Here is a 19279-nt window from a genome sequence, read left to right as displayed (position 1 = left end):
TTGACCATAGTGTAATTATTCTGACCATCCATAACATATTTTTTTCTCTTCAAAAAAAAAGATGCATACACAATTTGCATTGATGGTGGGAAATAAGTATGGAAAAGAGATGGAAAAATAAGAAGCATTAAGAAACTGAGATGGGGAGTATGATAACCTTTTTTCTATTGTTTTTCCTTTCATGTTATCTATTTCTAGAACTATTACTCATCTCTTTCCAGTGGATCTATGCAAAGCTTTTACATAAGAATTTTCCTCAAATTAGAAATCATAGTATAGGTTAGGAGATGTACAATTTGTTATGTAATGAGAGAGAAGAGTTGATTATATATGGACAAAGATGCTATTTATTCTAACAAAATCTATCCTCTTTCAACAGGTATCTTGTACAAACAAATGAATTCACATTGGGGTAAGTAATGGTACATGTCTCAATATCTAATTTTGATAGGTATCTCTGTCTCTCTAGTCGATCACTTCTTCATTTATAAAGTATACATGTCAACTCCTTATTCAGATGTCTTTGAGGATTTGGTTTATAATAACCTTTGGGATCCCTAGACAAAAGAGAAATGCTATAGAATATTTAATTACATTTTTTTCTCTGTATTAAATACACAACATTTTCCAATAAAACTACACTAAACAAGGATGAGATTGGGTTGCATTCGAAAAATTAACTCAAAAACCAAGAAAATTTCACTTGAATAATATTCTTTAGATTTCAAAGCTTCAACAGATCTGTGATTTCATCTGCATGTTCACTGTCCCCAGAAGTTACAACCAGTCCATGCCCCCTTTTTCCCAGTGCTGTTCTCATCTCTCTTCTTTTATTGCTGTTTCATAGAAGTATTCCTTGACTTCTGGCTGAAGCTTTCCTTTGGCTTTCTATAAAAGTTCTGCATTACTGCCTCATTGTGGGGTGAAGTTGACCCTGAATTCTCTTAAAGGCCATGCCAACAGCTCAAAAACTCTAGAAAGTTCTATTAATCTAGGAAGACTTTGAGGACAGTCCCAGACACCATACTCTTTAGAAACTGGACTAGTAAGGTTAGAAAATCTCTCAGTACTGGTAGGTTGACCACAAGATAAGGAATTATTTGAACATGGCAACTGAAAAAAAAAACCAACATAAAATTTTTAAAACTTTGAAAGACAATGTTATCAAAAAATTTAAGCTAAAGGCCTTAAATTGGTGTTCACTAACTCTGATAAATACTTAAACTTGGACACTATCCCAGAGAATTAACTAGAAATGAATGGTGGTAGAGGCAAAGGGTTTAGGGGAGAAGAGTTTACAACTATTCATGTTAGAGGGAAACCAAAATGGGTCTAAAGCTTCAGGAATGGAGAACATACAGACATCTCAAACGTTATTGAGAAACAAGAGATACTATGAGTTGATATGAATAGCTATGAGCTGGGACTGTAGATAGCAGGGAAAGTGTCAAGTAATAGAGCATGTGTAATAAAAATTTGTTCAAAGCAATAGTTCTGACATAGAGAAGAAAAAAAAATTTGCTTACCTACATCTTTGCTATGGTCACCTTGCGATTATTAGAGATTATTACAGTCAAAGAAAGACAGACAAAAAGAATTTTTCCTGCAATGATCAATAACTGAGAATTTGTCCTGAATTCTGCAAATTAAGAAAGGAAATCTCCTTCTTTTAAGGGAGAGATACCTTCATATAAATCCCTCATTTGCAGATTATTTCTATCATTTTTCCTCATTTCTTGTTCCTTTTCTTACTTCTCCCCAACATTCCACAACTCTAGTCCCATAGAAAGGATAAGAAATCCAAGGTGTACACTTTCTCTCTCTAAGTATAAATTATTGCCTAAGAAATAGTGTGTTTCATCTGGAAGTATCCCTAATGTGGGTCCCTCATCCAAACTTTGAACTAGCCTCATTAGGAACAGAGCTGTTGAAAGATTGAGTTTGCAGAGGAGACTACAATTGCTATTCAACATCAAACATATATGGCTCCAGGGCAAAGCTTGCACCTTCAGCTAGAAAATTTAGTAGACCAACATGGCTACTTATATATGGACGCCCATTATTTCCCTAGCCTTTGTCAGTTACACATAACATTCACAAAAGGTATTGCATAAATATTGGTAACAAAGACTAGTGGTTCCCCTGCAGCTCTCATTGTAATAATATAGCTGAGCTTTGTTAATATTTTAGACTCCTAAGCACTCTCCACATCATCTCCCTTGATCGTTATAATTTTTCAAGTTAACATAGGTGACTCTTATTTTGCTGATAAGGAAACTGAGTCTAAGAAACAGGTTGAGACATTTGCTCAGATAAAGAAGCATTTCAGGAGAGCTTCTAACCCAGTTCTTCCTAACTCTGCATCCCCTGCTCTACCTAAGTTAGAAGGCAAGCCTTTCATGGGCAGGAGCTGTTTCATTTTTATCTTTTTATCCGCAGTGACCAGCTCAGCATCTTGCACAAAGCAGGCTAGCTGCCCTGGTTCTGATAAGATGACTTTGACCTTATCCCTCCACACCACACCTCAGCTGCCTTCTCTCTTCTATGAGCTGTTCCCAGCATTCCCTTCGGAGAAAAGACCTGGACTTTCCTCAAGGGCAGGGATTATCTTGCTCTTTACTTCTGTTTGTATCCCCCAACCTTTAGCACAGTACCTGACGCATAGTAAACACTTAATAAATGCTTGTTGACTTGACAAGTTATCTGGAAAGGATCCAGGCATCCATTCCATTTCCTGTAGTCTCCTCACCATGCCACCATAAGTGTACCCACTCTCCTCCTCACCCTCTTTACAGCACCCCTTCCTATCTTATTATCTTTTCCCCCATCAGAATGTAAACTTCTTTGGGGCAGGCTTAGATTTATAATCTTAGCCCTGTGCCTGCCACATAGAAAGCCCTTAATAAATAAATAAATCAGCAAACGAACAAAACACTACACTAGGTAGATTAAATGATTTGTTATTGATATTATGTATCATGCTACCTTTTTCACTTCTCAATTGGCACTGGAGCGCTGAACAGTCATTTATAATATTCGCTTGGTATCATTTTATATGGAAAAGAGAGTCTAGCTTTAAGGCAATGAAATGTATAGGACAGGAAAGTCTCATTGGGAGGAGGGTGGTCATGGTTGGTGGGAGGTGCCAGAAGATGGTAGAAACATCTTTTTTGTGGTTGGGAGTTGACATCATATATCAACAGTGAAGACAGGTAGGCCTGAGCAGTAATCCTAGAAGCATACTTGTGTATAAAAGGGCCAGGCCAGGGAAGAGAGGACATCAAAGCTAAAAGGCATCACCACTTCATTGTTTTACAAAGTTCTGACTACATGTAGGGGTAAGAGGGTGGTACACATAGAATGGCAAAGGGGGTGGCAATAGCCAGTCTCTCCAGCAGGTAGCAAGATAGCAGGAGGGGAAAGGAGGAGGTAGAGAAGGTTAGTTGAATTAGGGCACAAATGCCATTATACTTTCTCAGCACCCTTGAGGAATAAAAAAGGCTATTTTAAGCAGGCATTAGAGGAAGAATATTTGCTATTTATATAGTGTCTTCACTTTCAGGAACTCTTACATGTCTTCTGAATATGATCTCATTAATCCTCTCCCTCCCCCTGAGGGAGAGGGAAAAAACCTTGTGCTACCAGAGTGGACAGGCCTATTTCTGCAAGAGGTGATCCTGTCTGGTGAGCGACTGTGGTGAAGCTACAACTTTGCTCTGGTCCAGATGATGTCATGAAAGGACTCTGGTCCTCTTCTCCCTGATACTTATGACTCACAGGTTCAATTCCGAAATACATATCGCTAGTCACAAATGAAGAAATTAAGTAGCCAGGGAGTCAGTGAGGAGATGAACTAGGGAAGCCAAATAGATTCCTTGCAACAATAATAGTGTGTGGGGTTTTGATTCTGCATGGGATGTTGAAATGTTCTTGGTCTCCAAGTTCCCTTGTCCCAATCAGGGGCAGCTGTCCAGAGTATCTATGCCACTCCCCTACTCCTGGACCAGTTTTACTACTATTGGACTGCCTCATCAGCTTACTCATCAGCACATGCCTGATACTTTATCTCTGACACACACCCCAGAAGGAAAACTTATTCCCCCTGCCTGGGCTCCTACAGTCTCACTCTGGGGACTGCCATGTGGGCTGCTTTTTTTAGTGGCCACACCCAGTTTTCAGACTATCAGTCTCTATGGAGGCTTATCTTGGAAGTCAGCAGGTTAGGGTGTCACAGGGCAATCCAGCTCACTGTGCTCTGGCTCCCGTGGGTCCTGGTTTTGACCAGGGAGGGAGGGAGACAGCTGCAAATGTCTACTATAGTATCTCAAATAACCATGTACTTGTCCTATATGCTGGTACACATGCTGGTTTCTCTGACAGTTCACAGGAAGAATATTCATACCTTCAACTTCCTGTTTTTGATGAACTAAGAGGGGAAAAAAAGTTTTATTTCTTTTTTTTTTCCTAATAGGGCAAAAATAAACCATATGAAAGAACTATAGACAACCCAATACTGATTCTGGACCTATCACCTTAACCCACCTCCAAGTACTATGAGAGGAACATTGACTTACTGGGGATGGCTTCAGGAACAGCCACTTTGCCCCACCAGTGGCTACAGAACAGGAGTTTTTAGAAGGGGAAACTTACTACTTTTGTGACCTCAGTTAACCTCATAGGATTGGAGATGTAGAGCTGGAGGTCCTCTCACTCAATCCCTCTAATATTACAGATGAGGAAACTGAGTCCCAAAGAATCTATACAACCTGTCCAAAGTCAGATAGGTAGTAAATTGCAAAGCCAAGATTCAGGGTCAGCACTCTGACAATAATCTTCCAACGTAACCATACTTCCTTCCCACTTAGCCATCATGACCTCCCTGGACCAGGACTTTCTAATCTTTAAAATAAAGAGGGATGGATCAGATGGCCTCTGGTCTTTGATCTTATCATTGATCATCTGTGTCTTCATGGGAAGATCCATCTGGAGGGAATATACGCAAACAAGCCTTGTGAACCCCAACTGGAAAAGGAGCACTCTTGGGATCTAACCCTCCTTCTAATTGACATGCTCTTTCTCCGTGGCATGGAACTAGTCACGTAATGTGTCTGCTACAATTCCTCTGTTCAAAAGGAGGAAATGACTACCATATGGGCCATTCCCTAGCATTTGGGGGAAATGAACTTGTTCATATTCATATTCATAAAATATTCATGGGCTGTTTTGAAGATGGTAGTATTAAGCATCTTTCCCTGCCACACCCAGATGCTGCTTTTAATCCCTCATCTAATACAAACAGGGATGAATAAATATGATGGTCCAGTTACGGAGAAAGCTATAAGGCTCCAAGGGGGCAGACTGCTCCCCATGGCTCACTTAGGCCTTCCCATCTGGTTCTGTGAGCAATATTTGTGGGATAACTTACAGTGCAAGAGGCTACTGAGATGCTCTCTGGAGAAGGCAATGAGGAGCCTGGCTAAGAGTTTGGTACATAGCTGCTGTATGGACCCAAATAATCAGAGCAAGACCTGGAGAGAGGAGGGAAGGAGGCATCAGAGAGCAGAGCTTGAGTTTGGATCAGGGTGCTTTAGTGGGAGCAACGTTCTAATGTCTAGTATATAGACATTACTTTACTAGCTAGCCTGGTTTTTTCTTAAAAGGTATTGAAACTATCCTCACAGTTTAATTGGTTCAATCAAAGGACTAAAGGTTCAAGGCACTTATATAGCTTCCTGGAGGATGAATTGTGAAAAGTCAGAGCTGAAGAAGTCACCTGGCTCACCCCTTAGGCTTTCTGACCAGGAGACCAGAAAGTCCAATGGCAGCACAGGGAAGCCGAATTAATGCATCTTTCCCCTGCTATGGATAAGTAAACCTCCCTTTGTTTACTGCTGGATGTTCAAGAACTATCATATTTCATTTGCATCTTGAACCTGAGGTACCAGACTCCACCCAAAGCAATATTGGCCTAATTTAGGTGCCGAGTTGGGAAGAGTCACAAGTTTACCAGATCTGAGAAGAATAAGGCTAAGAAGCAGGTCAGGGTCCAACATATCACAGGAAGAAGGATCCCAGATGCAACACAGCCATTTACTAGCTGTGCCCCTTTGGGAAAGCCCCCTTCCCACTCCAGGCCTCCATTCTATTTTCTATAAAATGAGGGAATTAAACCAGTCATAGGGACCCTTATAGCTCTCAATTTTATCCCCCTATAATGAAGTGACAACTTGTTGGGTGCTAGAGTTTCCTTTTAATACTCTTGACAACCCTTTCCCCTCTTGGTTGTTAAAGGGGGATCTGCCTGAGAAGACCCCGAAACCTGGCTTAGCTATGATGAGTTTCAGTGGCATCACCTAAAAGTCCCACTCAACCTTAAATCAAAATGCAAGACCACTAATGAGGAAGGCCAGCTTACCAGCAGCATTGCTACCAATACCCTTTTCAATTTGATTCAGTTCAATAAATTTATTAAGTATCTACTAGAGGCAAGGTATTGCACTGGACATTAGAAATGGAAAGATGAATAAGACAAAGTCCCTACTGCCCTACATGAAGTTTTCCTAAATAAAAATCACCAAGAGATTCATATGGTATGTACATCACGCATTCATATGTGTGTACACACATATGTCTATATATACATTTATACTTACATGCACTTATATAGATATATACATACATGTTGCCTCCTTCTATGGAATATAAGGCCCTTGGGGGCCAGACTGTTTCATTTTTGGTTTTGTATCCCCAGCACCTAGATTCTAGGTCCTAGAACAATGTTTGGCCCAGAGTAGGTGTTTAATGATTGATTGGTTGGTTGGTTGATTGATTGCTTTCAAAGAAGTTTACATGCTAGTAGAATGTTATTGAGACTACCACACCCCAAATCTGTTGAATATGGGTATGTAACTAAATAAAAGCAAACAATTTTGTTCATGAGACAATGATTTAATAGGGATTGTGAATTCACATAGGTTGTGTAGGACTATCAGGGGAAATTCCTAGTTTAATGCAAACATACATATCTATCAAAAATGATTCCTATGTAATAAAAATAGAATTCTTAAAAATGATCTTGAAAATATTTTTAAAAATTATTTCTGAAAGGAAGATGGCAATGGATACCCCTCCTGGGTTTTGTTAGCCCTAACTTGACAGGAGGCCATGGAGAATTCCCAACTCAAGAAGGGAAAGAGAAAAGGAGGGGAAAAGACTGCTGATTACTCTTCTGTCAGAAGATTAGCCTTCTAGACACCACATGATGGAAATGAGGAATCATTATGTTTCCTACTGCTTAGTCCTAAAGAAGAGAAGAAAGACAGAGTGAGAGAAAGATAGAGACACACAGAGAGACCAAGAGAGAAATTAGCAAAGGGAGAGAGGAAGACAGGGAGATAATGGGGGCGGGGGGGAGAGAGAGAGAGACAGAGACAGAGAGAGGGAGCACATACCAATTGGCTTCTCCTCTCCCATCCACCATGTAACCATGTTGAGAATAGCTCTTAGAAGACCCCTTAAAGCCTCTCCTTTGTCTCCTGATCACAAGCACCCAGTCATTTTCCTTCCTGACCACTTTCTACTTCCTCCCTCACTTAGAGTTTGAGATAGTCTATAATCTTCATTTTAAGCCTTGCTAGACATGAAGATCAGTATAGACATCCTTCAGTTTCTAGGAAACATGTTAGCTTTGAATCAAAGGGATCCTTCCCTACTCACAACAGAAAGGTACCACCCCAATCCAGTCAATATATCTCATTAAAGTCCACTTTCACAGCTGGTGCTGTGTGTAAGAACTGAGTTACTCTGTACCCCCTCCTCCCCTCCAAACAGCTAGAAGGTAACAGGATTTCATCTGTTAATCATGATAATGCCAAGATAAAGTAGACAGGCAGGTTCTTAACAGGAGAATGAGACTAAACAAATAATAATAATCTATATTAGAAAATGGCTATGCACAGAAGGATGGGATAACAGGATGAGATCAATCCCATCTAGGTGCTTCAGGGAAGACCACAGAAGAGGTATCACCTGACTTAGTGCTTTAAGGTTTAAAATAGATAGAGACCATTCTAGGCATACTATGATGAATGCAAACTGAAAGAGATGGGAAGCATAGAATAAAATCAGAGGACAAAAAGTAGTCCAATTTATCCAAAACATGGAGTATTGTTAGTGTATCCTCATAGTGAAATAGGATTAGGAATTGTAGATAGGTCATGGAGGGACATTGAATGCTAGTGCAAGTATTGTGGCTATGGGCAATGAAGAAGTAATGAAGATTTTTTGTTGTTATTGTTTTTGTTTAGCAGGGAAGTGATCTGATTAGGCTTCTGCATTGGGAAAATTACTTTGGCATCAATGTAAAGGATGTATTGTTGAGGGGGAGTGATCAGGACTCAGGGAAATGAATTAGGAGACTCTTACAGTAGTCCAGGTGAGAGATAATAAAGGCCTAAACCAGGGTGATGACAGTGTTGAGTGTTAAGGAGGAAACAGATGTGAGAGATAATGCAGATGTTGAAATGACAGAACTAGTCACTAATTGGATGTGGAGGGAGTGGGGGGAGGAAAAGGAAAGGACCAGAGATGACTCTGAGGTTTCAAGCCTTGATAATTAGGAAAATAGAGGTGCCATCAAAAAAAAGGAATTTGGAAAAGAGGCAGACATTGGAGAGAAAATGATGAGTTTTGATTGGGCTACATGAAGATTGGGAGAGTGATACCCAGTATGTAACTGGAAATAAAATGCAGAGAGAAACAAGGAGAAAAAGTAGAACCTTAAGAGCACTCACATATAGGGGTTGGAAGGAAAAAGAGAACTAAAAAATGAGAAAAAAAAATAGACAGGCATGAGGAAAACTAGGAGACAGTCGTATCACAGAAGTTAAAGAAGGGACTATACAGAAGGAGAAGGAGGTTAGCTATGTCAGTTGCTATAGAAACCATTCTCCCTTGTGGATCCTTTGACCCAGAGGACAAAGACATAAGCCCTAAAACTTCCATTTTAGGAGAGGCCTTGGCACAGTCTTCTCCCCACATCCCACCAGTCTGCTTTTGGACTTGGGGGAACTCCTCCATTTTATCTACACACAGCCCCTCCTGCCAGAGATATCTTCCCCTCTTAATCCATCACCTGCTCTGTGGAGAAATGGGACCTGTAGCTGGACTATGTTGGCATGAAGTCATCAGTGTCTGAGTGGTTAATTTGAAGTCCAGATTTTGGCTCATGGAGCAAAACAGTCAAAGCTGTAGACTACAAGAAGAAGCAGAATCTAAGAGTGGTCCCCATCTAGTTGGTGACCAATCTTGCACACATAGGTCATTTGAATCCATGCGGACAGATACATAACCACTTGCCACACAGTCAGTCAGCCCTGGAAATCCTGCTACAACTTACAAAACCTCTCTCCTTCTTAAGTCGCAATCAGGGACTTTAATCTAGCAAAGAGTGACACCAATGAATAACAAGACTTATCTGGGGGAAAAAAAGAAGGAAAAAAAAGATGACTTGCCATGCGATGAATAGATTCGAGAATGTTATATAAGCTCTAATTTCCCCAGAAGGAAATGATGGGTTTTCTTCTGGAGAGCACCAGAGGTTAAAGTAAGAAAACTATAGGTTAATAGCAGCATTGTGGGTTATATTTCCATTAAAGTCGAGGCGATTCATACCTGTCAACTAGGCAACACACCATTACAGCTGCTGAAGCATAATGGGAGACACTTAAAAAAAATCATCCAAGCAACAGCAAGTAGGGCTACTGGCTGGAGAGTGGACAGCACTAATTTCCCAGTCTATCATTATGTTCTCAGTTTATTTTTAACTAAAATGTCTTGGCCCACAACTGTGCATTTCAGAGATGCACTGAATGGACAGAACAAGTGGTAAGAGACTGACAACCTATGCTTTTGTTTTGGAGCAGCCTCTGAGAAAAATCAGGGACTGTACTTACTGCTATGGCATCATATGTCCGACTAAGTCTAATCAATCTCCAACAAAATAACAACAACAAACAACATCTGGAACATCAATAAGCTTGGGCCAAAGGGGGTTTATTACCACATGGACCTGCAAGGAACATGCCACAGAGTCAACTCTTCTGAGCAGGATATAAAAGCTTTTACTGGCATTGAGCCCAATCAAAGAACCTTTCCCTGTGGACTTCAGTGTGTAACTATATTAATTAGGGTCTCTATTAACTGGGAGCTATATTAATTGTATGTATATTCACTTTACCTCCCAAATCAATCAACAAGCATTTATTGAGCACATATTGGGTTAGGTACAAAGACAAAAATGAGACTGACTGACCCAGCCCTCAAAAAGCTTATTATATCTATGGGAAGGAGGAGGGAAAGCATGAACATAAATTGTTACATATGGAATATGTACAAAGGATTTTTTTTTGGGTGGAGAGAGGTTATTAGGAACTGAAAGCAAGGGGAATCAAGAAAAGTTTCATGTAAAAAAAAAAGTGTTGCTTGAGCAGAGAATTACTACCTGCTTGTATGTCTTTGTAGACTTGCTTCCTTCCAAATAGTCTATGTAAGTGAAGATCTCACTTGGTAGGGGACTTGCCATGTTAACAGATCTTATCCTAAATATGATCTCCATGGGGAACTATATTTTGTATCACTAGGGCTTGGCACACTGCCCAGTAATAATAGGTACTTAATAAATGCTTATTGATTGAATGATTGATTTCCCTAAATTTAGAGCACTTGGAGACGTCATAAAGAGATCTGGCAAGCTCCAAATGAGCCAGGAGTTTTGTTTTGTTGCTGTTTTCCATTTCTTGGAATTTCCAGACTCCCTTCCTCTCTTCCTGTTTCCTTTATGGGCATTCCCCTGCTAAGAAAAAAAAAATCGGTGGCTTGCTTTCAGTCTATTAAGTTCAAAGTCCTCTGCCAGGCATTCAAAGCTTTCCATAATTTGGCACCATTCTGTGTTTCTACATTTATCTCATTTGTCTCACTACCCTTCACACACTCTATACTCCAAACAGACTAGACCACTCCTTGTCTTCTGCATTTTCTCAGTCAAGTCAATAAGTGTTGATTAAGTGCTCACTATTTGCCAGGTACTGCACTAAGTACTGTGGATGCAAAAAGAAAAGGCAAAAACACAGTTCTTCCCCTCAAGGAGCTTATATCCTAATGGGGAGACGACAAGCAGAAAAACTATGTGTCTTAGCTAAACTTTCTATCTTCCTCAGTGCCAAAACCCTTCTCTGCATGCATTAGATGCTTTCTAAGTGATTGCTGATTTAAAGAGGATTAAATATGCCTTGATCTTTCAGTTTTAGTTAACTGTACTCCCGTGATCTGCCCTGATTACAAATAAATGTTAAAAATGCATCAAGCTCCACATGGAGTTCTCCAATTGATGGGAGTAGAGTACATGCAACAAGACCCAAGGTCTTGCACTGAGGGCCATGGTCATGGCTTAGGCATGCTGATTTCACAGAACATCACATTCAGACAGGAGCCTCTTCATCTACATCACAACTCTGAGAGAGGACAAAGTGATGTCATTGCCAATTGGCAGATTGCAAAAGCCAAGACCAAGAGAAGCTAATGAGGGAAATTTGACCGAGGTGAAACCGACATGCCTGCCAAGTCCTGAAATGTTGAGGACATTTCATTGTAAGAGACTGAGAATAATAATTCTTTCTGTCTCTAAAGCACATTTAATTTATTTTAAAGTTCCTTCACACAGTTTGTTTCATGCCATTCTCAAAAATGTTATCATCCCATTTGACTAATAAAGAAATCAGGGTTGTATTATTGTTGTGCTTGCCCTTTGTTCTCAAAGAGGACCATGACTTCAGGGAGATGATGACATGACTTGCAGTTGACTTTGATTTGAGTGAGGGAGGGCTGTGTAAGGTCACCAGCCTCACCTTCTCCTCCAGAGCCATCTGGGTCCAGTAGCCAGATATTCATCAGGACAACTAGAGATGGCCCAGAATGTAATGGGAGATCCTGGCCTTTTTAGACTATGATCTTTTGAAGTTCTCTCTTTGAGTGAGATGACATCCATTCAGTGAATAGTCCTCTTTAAGTAATTACTCAAGTGATGACCCCTTTAATAAAAATAAAATCAAACTGGGAGGGGAAGAACTTCAGGGTACAGAAAAGTTAAGGAGCTTGCCTCAGGGAATTTGTGGCAGTGCCAAGATTAGAAACCATACATGTCTTCTGGCCCTGAGCTCTTTCTACAAACCTATAATTACTGGGGGGGGGGGGGAGGAGAAGATGGCCTCATGTGCATTTAGGGTGAGAGAAGTCTGGATAATAGCTCCCTCCCAGAGAGGGGTCTCCTCCCAAGACTGTGGAGGGAGGGTGCGTAATCTCATGGGTTTTGGTGATTGAAAGGAGGCGGTGAAGAGACAAGGGAAGAGGAAAGTAGACAAGGAAAGTCACTTGGCTCAACTGATACACACCTTTCCACATCAGGCAGGCAAAGCACCAAATGGGAAATAGTATGTAATGTGTTTTGGGGGAAGAAAATGATTGAGAAAAGTAGATGTGCTGCTAAAGATGTGTATGTTCCTATTCATCTTGCATGTCTGGTCCCTGGGAGGATGAAAGTCTCATGAAGGCAGGAGTAGCATCTACATTGACAGTTCCCCTGGGAGGTGGTGAGATTCTGAGGCTCAGTTATGAGTGAGGGAGCATATGTCCTTCTTGACCCTCCTATACAGGGGCATTACACATAACCTTCAGAGGAGGGGGCGGTTCAGTTGGGAGACCGTGGAGCAAACAGAGTGGATTCAGAGAGTGCAGTTACACTGTGACTTTTTTTTTTTCTATATTCCTGAAAATCAAAGAATTGAATAGAGTTAAGGGAGCTACCTAATCCGATTTCCTCATTTAACAGATGAGGAACTGAGGCCCAGAAACGGGTAAGGACCTTGCCCGGGGTCACATTGTAGTAAATAGCAGAACATGAGCAGAAATTCCAGCCCAGGTCCTGTGACTCTAAAACTGGCACACTTTTCACTGTGACATGCCACCTTCTAGATATTTAATTAATGTTATTATTTCATTAACAAAGCAGTAGTACTTAAGGTATTATTACTTAATACACTGATTCATTAAACTTTTGGAAATGGAATCTTGCTTGATTTGTAGATTCTACAAGCACCCAATATCTCAATAGGATTATTCATTCATGCCATTCTATTTGGTGGTAGATTCCAGTAAGCCTGGCTTGCTAACTGTTCTCTGCACACAAAAGTCTTCTTTCATCTCCGTGCCTTTGCTCATGAGATCTCTCATGTCTAGAATGTACTTCCTCATCACCTCCAATCCCTGGCTTCCTTTTGGGGTATCCCTTCCAGGGCTACTTCTTAAATTCCCATTTAAATTAGTAATCCAGGTCCCCACTATGTCTCCCCTTCATGATTCTAGGGGTAACCCTAAGGGACTGAGGGTATCCAGTACTGTTGGTCACAAGTCCTCACCAGTGTGTTTCCCATTGATTATCAACCAGAACTAATTCACTTTTAGAAAGGATATTTACTAAGCAGGTAAATAACACTCAAGGTCCCTGGGGAGAGTAGAGCTCAAACTTAGAGACCACATGTGGTCAGAGGGTAAGGGCATATCGACTAGTTATTTGAAGTCACTCTATCCCTTTGGGGGAGAATAAAGGAGAGAAGGAGAGGGGAGGGGACAGAAGAGGAGGGGAGGTGAGGACAGGAGAAGGGAGGGGAGGGGACAGAAGGGGAGGAGAGAGGAGAGGAGAGGAGAGGAGAGGAGAGGAGAGGAGAGTTCTTTCCTCCCCAACAAACACAATTTACCTCAGGAATCCTTTAGCAATGAATTTAATCACCATTCAAGTGACCTATTACTGGAGTCCTTGATTCATCACTCAACTCAAACATCTTTCTCCTAAGTTATTGGTGATCCCTTCTTTTAATTAAGTCCTTTTTTTAAATAAACAAGCATTTATGTCTTTCCCCCACCTCCACTGAAAAAGAAAAAGAGGAGGAACAAAACTCTTGTAATATAAATAATCAAGTAAAATAAGTTCCTGTATTGGCCACATCCAAAAATGCGTACCTTATTCTGTGTGTTTAGTCCTTAACTGCCAAATACCCTGTCCCTTTATAATTCCTCATTCTCATCCTTCTTGGTCCTTCTGTAGCATTTGACACATTGGACCACATTCCCCTGGATACTATCTCTTCATTAGATTTTGTGACACTGCTCTCTCTTGGTCCTTCCTCCTAAAAGTCTGACTACTCCATTACAGTCTTCTTTGTTGGAATTACTAAGCATGGGTGTGCCCAAAACTCCATCCTAGACCTCCTTTTTTTCTCTAGACACTCTCTCACTTGATGATCTCATTAATTTCCATGTGTTCAATGACCATCTCTATACAGATAGTTTCCAGTCTTCAACTCTCTCCTTAGTTCAAATTCCCTATCACCAACTGCCAATTGGACTTTTTGAACTAGGTGTCCCACACACATCTCAGTATCTTTTCCTCAAAACTTACCACTCTTCAGAACTTCCCAATTACTGTCTACCTTTCAGATGTAATCCATTTTTTATATCTATGTCTTTTGACTGACTATCCACCGTGACTGAAATGGTCTCCGTCCTACCTTCTGACCCTTGGAATTCCAGGCTTCCTTTAAGACTCAGTTCCAGCATCACTTCCTATAGGATGACTTTCCAGGTCCCTTCCTCCACCTCACTCCCCAAAAGAGCTGGTAATATTTTGCCTTCTAAGGGCATCTTCCTTCTACTCTGTGCATCTTGTATGTCGTATATATTTAGATGCATGTAGATGCATATTTAAACTATAAGCTCCTTGAGGGTTGTTGCTCAGTCTGACTCTTCCTGCCCCATGGATCACAGCATTACCAATACTGTATGTGGTTTGGGGGGTTTTTTGGAAGAGTTACTACAGTGGCTTGCCATTTCCTTCTCCAGTGGATTAAAGCAAACAGAGGTTAAGTGACTTGCCCTGAATCACACAGCTAGTGTCTAAGGTCAAATTTGAACTCAGGTCTTCCTGACTCCAGGCCCAGCATTCTATCCACTGAGCCACCTGACTGCCTTCTTCTTTGAGGGTGGGACTTCCTTTTTTTTCTTTTTCTTTGTATCACCAACATTTAGCACTTAGAACTTAGAGCAGAGTAGGCACTTAAAAAATGTTTATTGATTGACTATTCGGGTAAAGGTTGTGATAAATAGCCTCTGAGATTCCTTCTAATTCTAAGATTCAGTGTAGGAACTCCCTCCATTTATGGAAAACATTAACTAATTTGTAACTTTCAGTCTTAAGAGTTTCTCCTGGGGGCACTGAGGGGTTAAGTGAGTTGGCCACAATCACAAAATTATGTGTCAGACATAGTACTTGAACCCAGGTTGTTCTGGCTTCAAGACCATCTATCAATACATATGCCATGTTACCTATCCAAAGTTTCATTACGATGTGTTCATGATCTTACTGGAAAATTGTGTTAGCCAGGGAGATGGCACGTGGGATATGCCTGTCCTGCAATTTAAAGTTCACCCTCATAACTCTTTTCACCTGGGAATTTTTATCCTAAAGCACTGTACCTGCAAACATTAAATTTCACAATATTCCAGTAAGGGAAGATATTACAAATTCAATTAAATGTATGAGGAAACCAAAAAACCTAACCTGGGTTAATTTGCCCACGAAGGAAACCAATGACATGGTTGTGGTGGAATATAGGAGCTCCAACTATCAGTTACCAATTCTGACTCTCCCTCCGGTACTTCCTCATTGTGAAGAATGATCCTATGACTCATTATGCACACCTGTAGGTGTACACACCCTCCTAGGCATGGAAGGAGGAAAAGTCTGGTTTCCTCTTCCTGTTTCTCTCTCTCTCTCCCCCCCCCCCCCCCCCCCCCCTCTCTCTCTCTCCCTCTCCCTCTCCCTCCCTCCCTCCCTCCCTCCTATAGAATGGTTAGGCAGAGTCCTATTTCTATATCCTTTTCTGGAAACCCATCTAAAGAACCTTATACAAAGCCAGAAGTTGGGATTCTTATGCCTGCATTTGGGATAAAATCAACTGAGAGATTGAGGGTTTAGGGGAGAGGGCAGAACACCCTGATCACAAGTATACAGATAGAGAGGGTAACATTGTCCTCCAGATAGATTGACCTTCATCCCACAGGTATGTGGGGTGGGGGTGGGGTGAGGGAGCAAGTCAGAAGAAGGGCACCCTGGCAATGAAACTGAGGGTAGTGGTCCAGGTATGGTTGCATTGCTCAGTGGTGTAATACAGCAAGACAAACACCAAGAAAAAAATGATCACCATATGGAAAAAGTGTGTTGCCTGCAGGATGAAGCACCCCCTACCTCCATGAAGGAATCTTAGGGGAAAGCTAAAGTTGCCCCATGCTGGTATTAGCTATGCCCCTGTAAACTCATGGAGAGACCTGAGGACCCTATGAGATGGACCCCAAATCTACAGTTATTGATAGACCCATAGAGTCACTGAGGTGTAAGAGAGATTAAAGATCAACACATTCAACTCTTAGCTGATGCCCACATACCTTCCACAAGACCCCTGACCAGTGATCATCCAAACAACATTTAAGTATCTCCAGAGAAAGTGAACTTAGTACCTCATAGGGCAGCTCTTTTGACTTTCAGACAAATTGTTAAAATTGTTAAAAAGATCCAAAATCTGCCTGGTTCTCCTACTTGTGGTCATATAAAAGAAGCCCATTTCTGCAGACTCATACATTTTAAGACTTAAAGATACCTTAGAAATCATCAAGACAAATCCCCTGAGTAAATACCGTGTTTCCCCGATAATAAGACCTATCTCGAAAATAAGCCCTCCCCTTACTGTGTAAGATTCCTCTAAAATGAGCCCTCCCCCGAAAATAAGTCCTATCGTTCCCCCCCTCCCCCGTGAAACACATGCTGCGCTCCGAGCTGCATCCAATCAGAGCTGCAGCAGTGAGCGCATCATCCTGTTCTTCCCCAGTGATTTGCTTATTGAATAAAGGTACATTTTTTTGTTTACATTTACCTGTTTATTAAAATTGCTGTCAATGTTCATTAAAATAAGCCCTCCCCTGAAAATAAGCCCTCTGGTGTTTTTCCGTCCAAAAAAATAATAAGACAGTGTCTTATTATTGGGGAAACATGGTAGGTCTCACTTATTCAAAGTTTGTAGCCCTCTAAAAATGTAAAGACATCTATGTTACCCTTATTACCTTTGTCCTAAGTTATATATATACTTAATCATTTTAAATGTGCTTAACAGTCTTTTAATTCTTTCCTATCAAAAGATTATAGGAATATTAATGAAAGGGACCTTAGAGATAGTCTTATCCAAATTTCTCATTTTACAGATGAGGAAACTGAGGCCCAGTAAGGTTGAGTGACTTGCCTAGGGTCATATAGGTAGTAAGTGAGCCAGGATCCAGAGACCTGGCCCTCTAACTCCACATCCTGCATGCTTCTCCTTTAGGCCATGCTGAGACATTGGTGCCTGTCTTGCCTCAAACAGCAAATTGTATTAGAAGGTTGTTGCAATAGAAAATGACAAAGATATTGAAGGACTGAATCAGGGTGATAATGAGACTGAAAAGGAAAAGAAAGATGTGGCAGAAGTAAAACTGACAAGACCCCTTGACTCACATACTGGCCATGGGTGAGAGGAGAAGAATGTGGGAAAAGACTAAAAGAAGTCTCAGAGGTTATTTCATTTTGATGACTAGGAAAATGGTTGAACCATTAACAAAATTAGTAAAGTTCGGAAAGGGACATATTTCACAAGGAAGATAATTCACAATAATTTTACAAGGAAAAAATATTATTGTTATTAGTTATTAAGGTAAGTTTGAAGTGCTGATGAAACATTCAGGAATAGGATAGGAAGGAAAGAGACTAAAGCCAGGAGAAAGAGTCCTGGAAATGCCTATACTTAAATGGTGGGAGGAGGAAAAAGAGCTACAAAAGAAGTAGAGAAACAAGAAAAAGAAAAATCACAAGAGTACTATACCACTAAAGATGAGAGAACTTTAGACAGAAGGGTAGGCTAGTCACCAGATTCTGTTTCTGCATAAAGGTCAAGGAGTAAAGACCATTGGATTTAACAATTAAGTAGTCGATGGTGACATTAAAGAAAATAATTTTAGTAGAATAGTAGGGGCAGAAATCAGATTAGAAATGGTTTAAGGGTGAGTTTAAGGTAGTAGGAAAGAACTGAAAACAATTCCCTTCAACAAGTCTGGTGACAAAGTAAAAGAAAGAAATGGTATGTTATCTTGAGGAAGGCCAAGATTGCATTGACTCCAACATGAATTTTCTCTGGGTATTCTAGGTCTGGTCCAGTCTCTCTTCCAAAATTCATCTTAAGGTACTAATCCAATTTCCTCATTGACACATTGGAAGTTCAGGTATTAGGGTCTAAATCTGGCAGCCCCACCTTCATTAATGATGGAAATAAATCAAAATAAGGATCTGGTGTCCCTGCATATAGACAAAAAATATGTAAGACTAAAAGACATTCTCCAATAAATAAATGGTCAAGGGATATGAACAAATGGTTCTCAAAAGAACATTTGCAAATTACTGACAACCACATAAAACAATACTATAAATCAATGATAGTAAGAGAAATGTAAATCAAAACTGAAGTTTCCCCTTACACCCAGGAAATTGGAAAAGATGACAAGTGATGGCAATAATCAATGTTGAAAGAGTTTTGGAAAGATAAGCATACCAATGTATTGTTGGTAGAGCTTTGAACCAGCAAAACAATTATTATAACTTGGAATTAAGCAAATAAAGCAGTTAAAATGTCCATACCCTCTGAACCATGGCTTCCACTGCTAGGCATATACTCCCCCAAGGAGAATATTGACAAAGAGAAGGGTTCCATATATACTAAAATATTTATAGCAACACCTTTTACCATAACAAAGAATTGGAAATAAAGTAAATATATTTCAGTTGAGGGATGGCTAAATAAATTTTGGTATATGGATTTAGTAGAATATTACTGTGCTATAAGAAATGACAAATATGGTAAATATAGAGAAGCATGGAATTATTTGTCTGAATTGATGCAAAATCAAATAAACAGAGCCAATAAAACAATATATATGACTGCAACAACATAAATGCAAAGAACAACACCAAAAACATTTTAAAAATAACTGAAACAGAATGTTGTAAAACTACAAAGAATAAACTTGACTGTAAACAAATGATATGATAGGATCCCTCCTCCCAATCATCCTGCTCGCTCTCCCCTTATCTGCA

General features: G+C 40.3%; 3 long non-coding RNA genes across 4 annotated transcripts in view; 1 reads left to right on the top strand and 2 right to left on the bottom strand.

The window, feature by feature from the left end:
• LOC138143409 (uncharacterized) overlaps positions 1–19279 on the bottom strand; it is a 304779-nt gene that overhangs the window by 237885 nt on the left and 47615 nt on the right. The window lies entirely within an intron of this gene.
• Positions 1–19279, bottom strand: part of LOC138143410 (uncharacterized) — a 48784-nt gene that overhangs the window by 9123 nt on the left and 20382 nt on the right. The gene's annotated exons all lie outside the window — the stretch shown is intronic.
• LOC138143412 (uncharacterized) overlaps positions 1–19279 on the top strand; it is an 80071-nt gene that overhangs the window by 48047 nt on the left and 12745 nt on the right. The window contains exon 2 of the long non-coding RNA XR_011163695.1: positions 380–412. This is a non-coding gene — a long non-coding RNA (uncharacterized lncRNA). The remainder of the gene's footprint in view (positions 1–379; positions 413–19279) is intronic.

Source organism: Petaurus breviceps, unplaced genomic scaffold, assembly GCF_028583685.1.
Source record: "Petaurus breviceps papuanus isolate PSGF00001 unplaced genomic scaffold, PetGlider_PUasm1.0 90639, whole genome shotgun sequence".
Classification (NCBI taxonomy): Eukaryota; Metazoa; Chordata; class Mammalia; order Diprotodontia; family Petauridae; genus Petaurus; species Petaurus breviceps.
This window is presented reverse-complemented; position numbering and strand designations above follow the sequence as displayed.